General features: G+C 39.4%; 1 long non-coding RNA gene across 5 annotated transcripts in view; it reads left to right on the forward strand.

Moving 5' to 3' along the window:
- LOC119246206 (uncharacterized) overlaps window positions 1-15,836 on the forward strand; it is an 84,991-nt gene that overhangs the window by 11,324 nt on the left and 57,831 nt on the right. For all 5 annotated transcript variants that reach the window (XR_008552015.1, XR_008552016.1, XR_008552014.1 and 2 more), the window contains one exon: window positions 14,293-14,377. This is a non-coding gene — a long non-coding RNA (uncharacterized LOC119246206). The remainder of the gene's footprint in view (window positions 1-14,292; window positions 14,378-15,836) is intronic.

A 15,836-nucleotide genomic window follows, 5' to 3' on the forward strand; every position in this document is an offset into this window, starting at 1 on the left:
TGGCTCCTGAAAAAAAAATGGGCTCATTTCCCATCTGTACATTAGCCATTGCATGTTCACCAAAACTCTTTGCTGATTTCTTTTCTTCAGTAGAAATCTTTTTCTCTTTGCAAGTCTCATTAATATGAGCCCCACATTCCTAAGTGTCCTGAAGGAAGAAAATTAGAGGTTATCCGCTCACCTCATAAGGCCTCCCTTCCTTTGACATTCTTATAATATAATGGAAGCCTCGTCATCTTTTGCTGCATAAGACATATAAAATGGGATCTGTAATTTCATAATAGCATCATTTTCATGTCTTCTATTTAAACATTTATCATTTTTCAGCTTCATGATAAAAATCACTTTGTAGTGAGCACTGCCTATTCACTGCCATATTTCTAAAGGAGGAAAATGGGAATACTTAGAAAAAACGTTGTCTTCAAAATATTTGTATTGAATGTTTTTAGTTTTACAATTAAATTTGCTGGAAAACACTTTGCAGGTAGAAGGTGGCAATGGAGGCTGTTTCAGTTGCTTTAAAACTGTGTGTTGGATCACTTGTAATCAGGGAAATGCAAATCAAAACTACCATGAGATACCATCTTACACCAGTGAGAATGGCACATATTAAAAAAACTAGCAACAACAAATGTTGGCGAGGATGTGGAGAAAAAGGAACTCTTCTGCATTGTTGGTGGGAGTGCAAACTGGTCCAACCACTATGGAGAGCTGTGTGGAGATTTCTTGACCTACTAAACATAGAGCTTCCATATGATCCAGCAATTCCACTCCTAGGTATTTACCCAAAGGACACAGAAAAAATCAATTCCAAAGAGCACCTGCACCCCTATGTTTATAGCAGCACTGTTTACAATAGCTAAGCTTTGGAAACAACCCAAATGCCCCAAATAGATGACTGGATCAAGAAGATGTGGTACATATACACTCAACATTCAAAAAAGATAAACACATGCAATTTGCAGCAACATGGATGGCGCTGAAATAAGCCAGAAAGAAAAAGAAAAATACCGGATGGTCTCACTCATAGCAGGAATCTAGAAAACCTAAATAAGGGACCAGGAAAATGAATAACTATAAGAAAGAAAATATCAAAATCAACAAATAACAATGAACAAGAGACACTCTATGGGAGGAGGGGGGTGGGGAAAGGAGGGCTTGGGGTAAAAATAAGGGGGTTGTAATTGTATGGGGAACATAAAAATAAAATTTAAATTAAAAATAAATAAGTAAATAAATCTTCAAAAAAAAACTGTGTGTTGGAATTGCCAGGTCGTATGGTAGCTCCATTTTTAGTAGACTGAGGAACCTCCAGACAGCTTTCCATAGTGGTTGGACCAGTTGGCACTCCCACCAGCAATGTAGGAGCATTCCTTTTTCACCAATGTAAAAAAATAAAAAATAATAATAATGTAAAAAAATTCATATTAAAAAAAAAAAACCTCTGTGTTGGATTCCTTGCTGGGCAAAGCATGACTGTTGTTACAAACCCTACCATTTGTGCGGGAATTTGCTCCAGTACCATTAATAGGCATCATACATATGGTTCACACATGTAAAAAGGACAGAGTGAGACCCTCAAATTATTTAAATTGAAACCATTTCATTGTTAAGGAGCAATTCTGTTGGGAACTTTTCTCAGAAGCTGTGTAAGACCTGGCTAGTGCCGAGAGCCCTGGGGCTGGTGTGAGCCCTGAGTTCCAGTGTTCGCTTAGCCTCCCATAAGCCATGTGTACTGAGCGAGACCTGTTTTCTCATCCTGAGAATGAGGACATTGAGATAATTGAATCTTAATCCTTTCCATCTCTGCCCTTTGGATTCCGGTCATTCATCACTTGGAAATCAAGGTGGTTCTTGTATTTCATTAAACTCTATTGCCGGGATCAGTTAAAAGAATAAAATGATGCACATTTCTTTTGATTCTTACAAATTTTGTTTGTACCACTGAATGGGAAATCAAAGAACTCTGTCAGTGTCCAAGAAATAAAATAAAAGACATGGCAATTTTGAGTCCTGAGTACCAGGATTCAAGTCCTTGGTTTGTCCTTTATCTGTTTTGAGGCCTTGGCCACATCATCAGCTTCTGTAAGACTCAGTTTCCTCAACTGGAAAAATGAATAGAATAGTGCAGTAACCATACCTGTTTCACAGGCCTGTTGTGAGGATCAACTAGAACTTTTCATGTGTGAAGACTTTGTAAACAGTAAAGAGTTGTAAAAACATCAATTATCATTAGGACAGTAATAACTGCAGCCCTGTCAGCAGTAACCATCTGTTTGTTGTGATTGTCACTAGCAAAAGTGAGATGTGAAAATGGCCCAAGGGTATTTAAATTATACACACCTTGACTTTTGTTTCCTTTTCACTTTTTTTTTAGTGGGGGGAGGGAGGTAGGTAAGCTGACACTGTGTTCAAGGTATAAACTATCTCCTTGAAGCTGCTGAAATGTAGAGCTCAAAGGGACAGTGTGATTATTTTAGCAAATCCCTCTTTTTTAAAGATGTAGTTTGGGAAGTTTAACTGACTTATCTAAGGTAACAGACCTACTTGAAGGTAAAACCGCAACTAAGACCAGTAACTGTTCTCTGTTTAAACCCTTATTTGGGCAGTCACTTCTACCATTTCTGTCAAGGACTAAAAATAGAGATTGCTTTTGCTTTCAACTATTGGAATTCTCTATTTCCCTTCTCCCTAGACTTCTGGTGTCTTCCATTCACTGCTCTCCTACTTCTGGTAGTGGTATCTCCTTCTCCCTATGCCAGGAAGGGTCCTTCACTTGTCACATAAGGCTGCTCCCACCATGCGCTCTGGCTTCCAATTCCATTGGCCTCCTCTGGGACTGATTCTAGCAGTTATCTTTTAATACTTGGCTCCTGGAAAGAGAAATTGATAAGCAGAGTCACCACTTTCTATTCATTTCTTTGTCTTCAATTTCTTTATTGTGACAACATATACATAACTTAACGTCTACCATTGTAATCATTTCTGTGCATACAGGTCAGCTGTAGTAAATGCATTCCTTATGTTGTGCCTTCCCACCATCCATCTCCATAGCTCTTCATTTTGCAAAGTGAAATCATTACCATTAAGCAATAACTTCCCATTGCCCTGTCCCCCAAGCCCCTGGCAATGGCCATTGCGCTCTCTGTATGAATTTCCCATGCATTATACAGGAATGTACTAGCATAGTGACTGGTGCTTGGTGGTAGCCCAGAAGAGTCACTTCTTTCCTTTCCTGCCTCTCTAATCCTTTGCTTCCCTCTTGTCTACCTCCTGCTGCCTTTTTGCCTCCACTTCTTCTTTTTTCTCATTTCTCCTCTCTTTACCCTGATTCCATCCCACCCTTCCATCTCTTGCAATTTGTTTTTTGGGGACAACCTGCTGCCCGGCTTCTAGGTACTTTTTCTTCTTTCTTTGGCCTCTATGATCCCTTCTTAGGATCTAGGGTGACCTTCTACCCTTATGGTTTTTTAAATGATGCTTTTCTGCAGTAGAATTCAGCAGCAACCCATAGTCATTTACCCAACTCTGCCTCTACCCATACTTGCCAGCCAACAGGGTCTGTTTCCTTAAACCCTTGACATACCACGGTGAGCCTTCATGCCTTCAGTCCTTTGCTTCTTTTTTTCCATAAACATTCAGCCCAACTGCCTTCATCTGTGAAGCCACCTTTGTTGCAAATTCATAGAACTTTGGGAGTCCCTTTGGTAGTGCTAATTTCAATGTCATTGGTGTTCTACTTTGTCCTCCTTCAACCCCCAAGTCATTGAGAGCTTCATGACCAAGAGATGTGGCTGAGTCTTCATCAGATTTGGCCTTCCCATTAGGTCCTCAGTCAGTGTTGAATGAACAAGGGAGAACATTTAAGTACATTTCCTGCAGATAAGTGCTTTTTCGATTTAAAAATGTTGATCAACTGGGGAACATCAAAGTAAAAGATCAGAAAAAAAGATGTTCACAGTGTACTTGGTTTTGAGAATTTATGGTATCAGCCAGTTTAATGAAGGTTGAATTATTTTATGTGCAGTAACACAGCATGCTAGGTAGGATAGTGAGTGTCCCTCTAGAGATGTCCACATTCTAATCCCTGGAATCTGTGAACATATTGTTGGCAGGGGGCAATTAAGGTTGCTACTGAGCTGACTTTCAAATAGGGACATTATTCTGGATTATCTGGGTGGGTCCAGTGTAATAACAATACCCTTAAAAGTACTGTGGGCTGTAGGATCTCCTTAGAGGTAGCCTCATAGACTGATGAGGGTCTTAAATTGCCATCACTGTTATTTTTGGTTAATACCCCATTGACAAATTCCTTTCTGTAACAGATATAATAACATCAGTTTTCTGTGATACTAGCTGTAGTGAAAGAACAGTACTTTTATTAAATGCTTATATGAGCTGGCTACTTTGTATATATTGCTATATTTAATGTGCTAAACAACCCAAGACGCAGATATTATTAAATCCTTTTATAGATGAGGAAATAGCCACTGAGTGTTTAACTTACACAAGGTCACATGGCTAGTAACTGGTGGTCCTGAGGTTTTATTGCACATAAAGAGAACAATTCAGAGGTGTAACATTTTTACCTCATGGTTTATGCTGTCTGATGTTATGTTTTAACAAGTCTTGCCTTGAAATTTGAAAGTTGAAGATGAGTTGGTATTTTATTAAAGTAGTGTGACACTGGAACAGATATGTAGAAAAGAGAGAGGAGGGAAAAAACACTTAAACACAACGAGGTCTTGATGCAATTTTCTTGCATTTCTATTGGTCCCAGTTCCATTGGTCCCAGTGTGTGTCTCTGTTGCAGTTTCCCACAGCTGCAATCAGTCACGTCACACTTTTTTTCATTGTACACGATGTATTTTTCAATCATGTATCTGTAATTATTATCTTCAATAGACAGTACATTGTCTTCAAATTTTTAAGCTGAAAGAACAGTTCCTGGACATGCTGTTCTCTTGGTGGAGAGCAGGGAAACAGTCCAAGTCACACACACTTCTGCTAGGAGGTGGTTGGTGTGGTGTCTGCTTGCATTTCATTGGGCTGAGCGTGTCAGGGGGCCAAGCCCAAGATCAACCAAGCAGGAACATAAGCTTCTCTCTCTGTGAGGATGAATAGGGTGCATACTCCTAGTTTAGGGCAGGAGGGATAGCTGGGAATCTTGATCACATCTAGCAACTGGAGGGGAAAGTTTGATGAAGGTAGAACACAAAAATGGAAATAATAGAAAGTAGCAGATGTAGACTGCTTGGGTGGTTTTGAATCCAGGTTCTGACCTTAAGCAGGAACTCTGTCTTCAGGTCCCTGCCCTGTGAAATGCAAAGTTTTAAAGAGATGATATAGCAAAGCATGCTTTACTTTGCCAGCAAATATTAGTCCCTTTAAAAGATATATTTCTGCTGGGCCTCCCCGGTGGCGCAGCAGTTGAGCACTGGGTTGCGAAGCTGCCCGCAGCCTCTGCAGCGCTGGTTCGATCCCCGGCTGCTCCCTGGCCACCAGAGGAGGGTCCCGGATGGCACACAGACCTCTCCTGCCGCTCGCTGCTCCCCTTAGCAGTGTACTTCGGTCCTTCTGCCTGCTCTGCTCCCCGCTCTGGCTCTGGTGAATTCTCTCACCCTCTCTCACTACTGACTGTACCCAGTGCTTGTATAAATAAAAAAAAAAATATTTTAAAAAAAGAGATATATTTCTGCTATGGTATTGAATGTGCTAGCTTTGTGTCCCTGTCTTGCTGGAACTCAAATTTCTTGACTCAAATATACACAATTCTGTGGGCTTTCTAGTCATTAAAGATGGGCCTGGGCCTCCCCTGGTGGTGCAGCGGTTGAGCGCTGGGCTGAGAAGCTGCCCGCAGCCTCTGCAGCGCAGGTTGCATTCCCGGCCGCCGCCAGGGTCCCACATGGCGCAGCAGACCTCTCCTGTCTCACCCTCTGCTCCCCTCAGCAGTGTACTTCGTCACTCTGCCTGTTCTGTTCCCCGCTCTGGCTCTGGTGAATTCTCTCACCCTCCCACGCTTCTGATTGTACCCAGTGCTTGTATAAATAAATAAATAAATCTTTTTAAAAAATACTACTAAAAAAAAAAAAAAAGATGGGCCTGATTGTGGATTATTCTCCTTATGTCCTTTTAAAAAAGAGCACAATCACCAGGGAGCCAATTTAGAATTCTTGGCTCTTTTCCCCAGGTGATTATGAATTCTTTGCTACTTAAAGGTCATCAATATCTGTCCCCTGGGAACTTGTTAGAAATACAGTATCTTGGGCCCCACCTTAGACCTACTGCATCAGTTTCTGCTTTCAACCACATTCCCAGGGGTTCATATGTACCTTAAAATCTGAACAACACTGATCTAGGTAGTCCAGACAAATGCTGTCTTAAAAGAAAGTTTTCTTTTTCAATTATTGTTTGCCTTTCAGTTTGACTATAATGAACACACCATTAATATTTAGGCAAACTATTTTTAAAAAGTATGTTTCTAGTATATACGGTATTTCAAATAGGCATAACTAGAACAATAATATTTTAGAGTGGCGTTTTCTTCTTTTCCAGCATCTAAGAAAAAGAAAGTTATTTTACTTAGAAGGTTTAATTTTGATTACATGCTCTTGGTCCTTGACACCTTTGTTTGCTTATTTGAATTTCAGAAGTTTTACTTAGATTTTAAGAGATCAAACTCAAGTGCTATTATAAGTAATTTAAAATGTAACATTTAGAGTGTTTGGCACAAAGTGGTAACTCTTGAGCTAAGACCCTTTGTGCCTCTTGCTCCTGTTCTTTGATAATAATCCTGTTCTTGTAGATTCTTTGTCAGAGGCAGGATGTGGACCCTAAATGAAGTGGGATACAAAAATCCTTTACAATTTCTCAGATAGCAACTGATATAAGGTATTTTTTGGGGGTTTTAGGACAAGCTACAACCCATGGGTCCAAATCTGTACCTGTATTTGTAAGGAATATTTTATTACAAAATGATCAATGATGTAAAAAAGTGTGTGTTTTTATATATATATATATATTTATATATGAATATTTTATTAGGACATGGCCATGCCCATTTATTTACTTAATTGTTTGGCTGATTCGCAACCCAAGGGCGTGGTGACATAGACCCCTGTACAGACTACGAAGCTTAAAATACTTCTCTCCTTTTATGGAAAAAGTTTGTTAACCCCTGGTAGCAATAATAAAGCATAACTTTGTGTGTGTGTGTGTGTGTGTGTGTGTGTGTGTGTGTGAGTGTGAGAAGTTCTTGAGAAAGCTGTCTGAAGAGTTTTCATTTTTATCTTTAAATAGAAAAAAAGCAGTCAATTTAACGCTTGGTAGGTTTTTATTTTACTTCCAAATTATACGTTTGTGTTAGATTCCTGACCATAGGTTAAATTAACTGCCAATTTTTGGACCTATTTTTAGTCTTTCAACCACTTCTTTTCAAATTACTTAAGATAATGTTCTCATTAGATGCTGACTTTACTATACAAATGCAATAGTTAATCAGTGAACTGTACTTTTATGTTTCATGGATATATGCTATTTCCCTCATGCAGCCCAATGAATATTTTCCCCTGGAATCTTCCAATTTGAGTCTTTTCCTTCCCTGGGGTGCCGCCTTGTGGTAGGCCATGGGTCCTTCATCGACAGACTCCTGGCACAGCTTAGTCATCTAGGCAAGTGATTCAGCCATGGAGTGACTCACTGCAAAGCCTGCTCAGAGCAATAAACCCCATCATATACTTGCAAGATCATTATTCATGTGACTGAGACAACCTGCTGGTGGATGCAATTGGAAAACGTTCCAAATTCTGATTCCTTTTCTTCCTACGATAAATGGGCTGAGAGTAAAAATTGGAAAAATAAAGAATAATAAAATTACCCACTAGGGCATTTGGGGAGATTTAATCTTAATTTACATTTTAGTTAATTCCATATTCTTCACATTTGATAGTTGTACGTATATGTATATATATTTAAAAATAATGTACATATATGTACTTATGTTTATATCCATGTATTTTTTGGTGTGTGCATGTGAAATATATACATAATTCTTATTTCTGGTAAGCCACATTACTGCAGGAGTTTGAGAAGAGGATGTGATTGTACCCTTTATAGGCCTTTTCTGTGTCTGGATTCCTGCCTAACTGGTGAAACTGTCTCAGATAAGTGCTAATCATCACTCATTTATGAGTTGACAATCGGGAGCCTTTATGCAAAGAATCACATCCTTTGTCTTACTTCCCACTGATATTATTTGTAGGTAAAATATGTTGACAAAGCACAGCAGTCCAGCTATATTTCATTGACTCAAATAGCCAACAAGGTACCTAAGTTCTTTCTTAAAGACTAGAACCTTCTCAAAATTCAGGTAAAGATAATATCATTTATTTGCAACTATTGTAAGGGGAGGAAAATACATATGTATTAAATAATCAATTGTTTTGCTATTTATGCTGGGAATTAAGGTCTTTAGCTCCAAAATACAGTAATAATGAGGAAATTTGTGAACCAGTTTATTCTGTTATAGCTTTTACTACACCTGGATGAAGAATAAAGAGAGATGTGTTACTCATAAGAATTGACAGATCTGGGATAGATTCAGCACAAATAGCACATCAGAGACATTTGAAACTGTGGTATTCAGCTAAATGTTCCCATAGTTTCAAGATATGTTCATTCTTGAATGTTGCCAAGGATCCTAGTGCTATAAGAAACTTGCAACAGAGCTTTGTGTGGTTGCTATGTGCAAAAATCCCTAGAATAAGCAAGTGGGAAATAATACCAGGGTGGGTAAATATTGCTATAGTAATGACTTACTGTCTATAGTAGAAATTTGGAAAATAAATCAAGAATCCCTGGAACTTGGATAGAAATGTGTTTTGCATGAAATGGAGACTATAGAAAATCAAGTCATGTTTCTAATACTTCTTTTCATTAAGAATACTTTATGATATGGGATAATTTAAAATGTTACTTTTTAATATTTTTTTAAGATTTATTTATTTATGCATACAAGAACTGGGGCACAGGCCAAAGGTGCGGGAAGGTGAGAGGAGTCACCAGAAACAGAGTGGGGAGCAGAACAGGCAGATTGACTGAAAATCACTGCTGAGGGGAGCAGCGGGTGAGTCAGGAGAGTCTGCTGCGCCATGTGGGTTGCTCCCTAGCCAGCCGGGGATCGAACTTGTGCTTCAGAGGCTTCTGGACAACTTCATAGTACTGTGCTTAACCCCTTGCACCACCAGGGAGGCCCCTAAGATGTTACACTTTAAATGTACTGTTTAGTTCACCTAAAATCAAAAGAGAAAATACGAAACCCTGAGAGAAAGCAATGTCATTCTACTTTTTTTTTTTTTTAGTGTGACAATACCAAAATATGTTTGTCACATGAAATACTGTGTTGTAGAGAAGTGAATTGTATGTTTTCTTTAATTCCATGGTCTCAAATATCAAATAACTCCTTATCATGATTTCTTTTAAAAATACATACTGGACCTTTTGGTTTGGCCTTCACCTGACTTTTCTTTCATTTCTAGTAGGATAGAAAAAGGAGGACATATTATTAAAGTCATTTTTGATTATAAAATGCTGACAGTTTCCTTACCATCTTTTCTTCTACTATAATGTTCTCAAACCTAGATGTACTTTAGAATCATCTGGAGAACTCTTTACAAAATGAAGATTTCCATCCTCCACCTCCAATTTCTGAGTCAGTTGTTTCAAGGCAGAATATGGTCGCGTGTGCGTGCGTGTGTGTCTACGTGCGCGCTTATGTGTATTGAAACGACACGTGATTGTATTGTGCAGTCAGGCTTCAGAATTACTGTTCTAAACATTTTACAGTTAACCACTTACTGAAGATGTATAAAATGACTTAAAGTGAAAGTTTAGGTAGAGGCAGCAGGTTATGACTAGAGTGTTTGGTTATCCGTCTAAAGGCTCCCTCAAGTGCTGAGTTTTTTCTGGGTTTCCAATCACTACCTCAGAAAATGTCTCATTAATGGCTCTATTAGCAACCTTACAGAGGATAGCTAATTAGGAGGTGGTAGAGCCAGGATTGGCAAATAGATGTGTCTTTTTCCATCTTACACTGTTTCTCAGAAGTTTAGATGATCGACCCAGACTTGATTGTGCTGTGAATGCACAGGAATAAGATGGATTGTGAGGATGAGAAAGCCAATGGGCAGCTCCTGCTGCCGTCGTGAATACCTGTGTGATTAAACATAAATGAAGATAATTATCAATGGGTAGAAATATGTCTTTAATATTCTCAGCCTATGAAGACTTATTAATGTAAAAGTTATACCGTGGTTATCTAACAGTATGTGTGTGAAAGAGGTTCTTATAATTTCAGAAAAGAACTCTTGGTGTAGCAAACTGAAGTCATATTTATTGAATGTGTTAAATGTAATTCATTGAGAGTGCTGTAAAACCTGTCATCTAATAATAATTTCAAGTGAGGTGATTCCAGATGTTCAGTTAGAACTTTATCAGTTCAAGACTGTAAGTAAATTTATTAGTAAAAATAGGAAAGTACCAACCTTCTATGAATTGCAGTGATAATTACAAAACAAAATTTCCATTTACTTACCCTCTATTATAAGGCATGGCACTAGGTATAGCCTCTCTAATGCTCATGAGTTTTTTTTAAAAAAAAGATTTATTTATGCATACAAGAGTTGGGGTACCAGCCAGAGATGCGAGTGGGGGTGGTGGTGGTGGTGAAAGGTCTCACCAGAGACAGAGTGGGGAACAGAACAGGCAGACTGACCAAAATACACTGCTGATGGGAGCAGCCGGTGAGACAGGAGAGGTCTGCTGCGCCATGTGGGTTGCTCCTTGACCAGCCGGGGATTGAGCTCTTGCTGCAGAGGCTGCGATTGCTTCATAGTGCTGTGCTTAACCCCTTGCGCCACCAGGGAGACCCCTAGAGAACATTTTGTTCTATTAGAAACCTTGAAAGTTACTAGCTTTCTGGAATCATCTTAATGGAAGTCATCTGAGTCACCCAGATGACTTAAATGAGAGCTGGTTACTTTCGGCTCACTGTTTTTATATCCCCAAATGAGCTGATTTCCTTATGGTATACTCTAGCTTCTGTTTTTTTCTCCCCCAGAAGTAATCTTCATCATCTAAGGTTTCTAGGGTGAAGAAAGACCCATGTATATTCTCTTATTCCCTTTGAAATGTGGTAGTTGTTTCTTACCATCTTAATAGCTTTTTGATAACTTTAAAGATGTTTGATTCTTCTTTGCTCAGTTTCTTTCATTATCCTCATTGGAAGTGTTATCTGGTACATCATTACTATAAGTGAAATTTGCCATAATTTTTGCGTTGATTTGACTTTCAGTCTTTATTTCTTAGGTTTTATATGTATTCTTTATGTATCCAGATAATGTATGCATCCAGATAATGCTGTGCTTGGGGACCAACAACTCATAACTATAATTTTTAGTATGTGTTTTCGTCAGGCTTTCTGTGTCTTATCTTGCAACTATTTTGCAATCATAGACCATTAAAACATCCTAAGACCATTACAACATCCTAAGCTATCTAAGTCCTTTTCGATAAGTAGCTTATGCTCCTCCAGCATAAGACTTATCCGGGGGAAGTTATTAAAAATAATCTGGTCCACAGATGGTGTCACTAATATGTGGACTATAGAGAAACCAAATTAAGGGTCAGATAAAGACAAACTTAAAATCCAACCTTTGAAAGCTGACCACAGAACTGAAGCACCCAGAGGGAGGAGGGATGAGAACAAAGGAAAGCAAACACAATTGATTATGATGGTGGACTATGAATGATTTGGTAGTAGGTGCACTATGGTGGCATAACTTGATGGGATTCTCTCCTAATAGTACCTCAATTAAAAATAAATTAGTAGGGCCTCCCTGGTGGTGCAGGTGGTTGAGCACCATGCTATGAAGCTGTCTGCAACCTCTGCAGTGCTGGTTCGATCCTGGCCGGTGAGAGAAAATCCCACATGGCGAAGCAGACCTTTCCTGTCTCTCCCGCTGCTCCCCTCAGCAGTGTATTTCAGTCAATTTGCCTGTTCTGTTCCCCGCTCTGTCTCGCGTGAATCCTCTCACCCTCCCACACATCTGGCCTGTACCCCGGTTCTTGTATAAATAAATAAATGAATCTTTTTTAAAAAAATTAGTAAATTAAAAAAAAGATGTAGCCATTTACTCCATTTTTTTTCATATAAGGAAGTGTAGGATGAGAATGATTAAGTAGCCGAATTTGAAGTTGGCTTAATTTGTTGAGAAATAATTCTATTTGGTGTGATTAAATGTATAAATGTTTATCTTATGTGTCTGTCTAGGTTATAGTGTTGTAACTTGTTTGGAAATAGGGACTCAAATTTTAAGAAAATTACCCACATTATGTGTAATAATGGCCTTTGCTTAGGTATATTAACCGTGCTTTGCATTTTTTGTCCATCAGCATTGGAGGAATGACCAGAGAGCACGGGAGATAAAATAACTCTTTGGGAGACTGAGAGTATTTGGTCCAGCAAAATTCAGTCTAGTTATCAGAGAGCACTCAGTATCCACCTGAGTTTGGAGGCCATGATAAAAGTGTGAGGATATTTTTCTTTATTACTATTGACTGAGTGGAATCAGATGTGGTATAGACAAAGAATTGGATTTAAGGAAGGATTGGGTCTTTTCAGGCAAGGATGACAAAGTGAAAGAGTGGAAAGGGAGTTGAAGAAACGTATAGAGAGAGACTGACTATTTAGCATATTCTTTTAGAACTTTTAATCCGCCTCAGACATTCTTAGGGTAGTTGACATTGAAGACTGAGAGACATAGTAAAAAGTCAAACTCATGTCATGTGGAGGTTTGTTTATAGTTTACAAAGTACTTTTGCACGTGGGAGAATATGATAAAGGGCAGAAAGCACAGTGGGGTGGTAGAGTACAGGACAGGGCTGGTTTCTTTGGGGATAAAGAGGCCTCTTTTATCCCCGTGTTGATCTCCTGTGCCTTGTGAAGTCCCTGCCATGGGCCTTCTTTTTCCTTTATTCCCTCTTCTTTTTTTTTTTTCTATTATCTTTCTTTAAAAATGTCTGTACCTGTCATCTGTGGTTTAAGCTTGACCATGATATACTTTGTCCTTCTTATGTCTTTGCTTCTTTTTCCTCTTTTGGGAGGTTGGCTCTTTCTTGCGCATGGGAGAGAATGAGACTTGAGGATTGTATCTATAAACCCCAAATCATCCAACATTAGAAGTATAAATCTTTCCCCTGGATAGCCTGTGAATTTTCCAAGTTATAAGTGAGGAAACTGAAGCCTGAGGTTACTTGTGTTATTTACACGATAATGGGGAGTTGTTAAATTACCATCACATACCCCACCTCCCTTATTTTTCATTTATGACTCTTCCCCCCTATGTAAAGGGTGCTGGTTGTTAGTGGTAGGAAGTCATAGAGTCAGTTTTCTGTGCACAATGTGCCTCTTCCTGTCCACTTAGATCTAAATAATGTCCCAAAAGAGATGCATTCAAAACGTTTGTTCTCTTTGCAGCTTGTAGGTGATGCTGATTCTAATTCTGTAACTTTGTAGAGATGCCTCATACTGATGTCAGGTCACTAGGAAGCCAGAGGGGCCGCATAGTTCTAAGAATTGTTGTATGTGTCTCTTGTGTTTCTTTCTTTAGACAGGGCTAGGAAAGGGCTGGTTTTAAGGAGATCCTGCTGTCTGCTTTGGTGCTGAGCTTGAACCCTGGGCTGAGAGATGCTGTTCTTAGCACCATGTGGCCCACCCCGCCACCCTCACTGATTTGGGAGGGGAGGATGAAGCTCACAAGGAGCCTCTATGCAATAGCTGAGAGAAGCAATTCATACACGTTGGCTAAGCCACCGTCTGCTGGGGTTGGTGTCTGGAGTCTGTTGCTGTTAGGAAGTGGGTAGGGACAGACTTTGGTCATTGGAAGAAGTCCTTTCTCACCTCTACAAGTTCCTGGTGCTCTTGTTAGTACTTCTTGGCATCTCCGTGATCTTTGAATATACATGAGAAGGAGAGCACTTCATCCTTCCTCCACCCACCTCTCCCCTCAGCCAACAAGTACCATGTAAAGGGTTATTTATCAGGACCTCCTATGGGTAGATTTGGGGAATATGGATGATGAGAGGGGCAGGCCAGATTTTGTGTACTTTATAGCTGAACAGTTTGTGAATTGGGTAAACTTTGGAAAGTCTCCTAATTTCAACTTCAGGCCACAGATTATTGTTTGAACCATGCATGATGTTTTACACTGGTCTTCTTTCTCCTTTATTCTGCAGCACCCCAACCAGCATATGCCTGCATATGTGCCTACTACTGCCTTTACTGGGACATGGAAGGCTCAATCAGGATAAAGCCTCACAGGTTTGCTTCTATCTGTTTCTTGATATGTCCCTATGGGGCAGTGCTCCACGTTGGGGAGAGTGGCCTCGGGTACAAATTAATTGAGATAAGGCAGAAGTAAGAAAATTTGTGGCATGCCCATCTGGGGTTCAAAAACTAACTGCTTTTGTTTTTTTTGAAGAATAGACCACAACTTGTGGAGGAGCATGCAAATGACATAGAAACCATGTTTATATATTTGTTATCTTGCTTGTGATTTCACATACCTGAGTCAGGCCTTCCAGTGAAATTTAAGGGAGGAGACTGTTCTGAATCATAGATCCAAAGGCCAGGGTGCCATGAGCTGTTGGGAAATTCAGAACCTGTTCTCTATCCTCTAAGGACAAGATAGAGAAATGTCTGTTGCATTGCTAGTATGAGGGAAAATAGTCTCGAACATTCCAATCCATTCCTTTATGCAATCATGCTTAGAGTGGGAAGTTGAAAGCTTTAGGAAATGTGTAGTTTCCATTGAGTGTAACCTTTACTAAAAAGAAGGCCAGGTGAAGAAAAGTTTGCCCTGCCTTTTCGCTCTGTTAACTTAAAGAGTTATTGTTCTTCTTACAAATGTTGTCTCCTTAGAGTAACTTGGATTTCAGAGGAAGGGATGATGGATCAGTGTTTAGAGTAATGAGAAAATAAAGAGAGGTTTGGTGGGGGGGCGGGGCCGTGGAGGAACCATTCATGAAATCGAAGTTGCTTGTAATGCATATACACTCCTTCTATGCATGAATTATTCATTTTGCTGCCTTTGTTATAATAGCTGCAGTGTTCAGTCTCTAAGACTGTCTTGTGATATATCCTTTTGCTAAAAGGCTGCATATCAGCAGCCTCATTTGATTTAGAAGCCAATTCACCATACCACACATACCATTCGAGAAGAATGTTGGGATCCTTCCTGCTATGTAAATGTCATGCATGCTTAGAGGAACAAAGTTTGTCACAAGCAATGGTTTCAAGTGCGTTTTAATTATTCTTGAATCCTCAAAGCCACTTAATTTGAGAGTTTTCATTTTCAATGAGAAAAAAACACTTAAGTATTTCATTTGTTCTTGAATGTCAAAAATGTTGAACTGGGGATTTAGAGTATCTCAAATACGGAGTCAGGCAGTGTGTAGTTTTGAAATGATGGCAAAAGGACACAATGAAGTTTTCCACTTTGAACGTTTTCAAATGTAGAGTCCATATATTCGCATTTAGCTATAATCACATTGTGTGACAGATGTCTAGAACTTTTTCATCTATCAAAACTGAAACTATACCCGTTAAACAATTCACCTCCCCTCCTCGCAGCCCTGGCAACCACCATTCTACTTTCTGTTTCTAAGAGTTTGATTACTTTAGAGCCCTCCCATCAGAGGAATCAGGCCGGGTGACTGGTTCCTTCCCTCAGCACAGTGCCCTCACGGTTCACCTGTGTTATATAGCACATGACAGGATT

This window comes from Talpa occidentalis, unplaced genomic scaffold (genome assembly GCF_014898055.3).
Source record: "Talpa occidentalis isolate TD23 unplaced genomic scaffold, MPIMG_talOcc4v2.1 talOcc4.15, whole genome shotgun sequence".
Classification (NCBI taxonomy): Eukaryota; Metazoa; Chordata; class Mammalia; order Eulipotyphla; family Talpidae; genus Talpa; species Talpa occidentalis.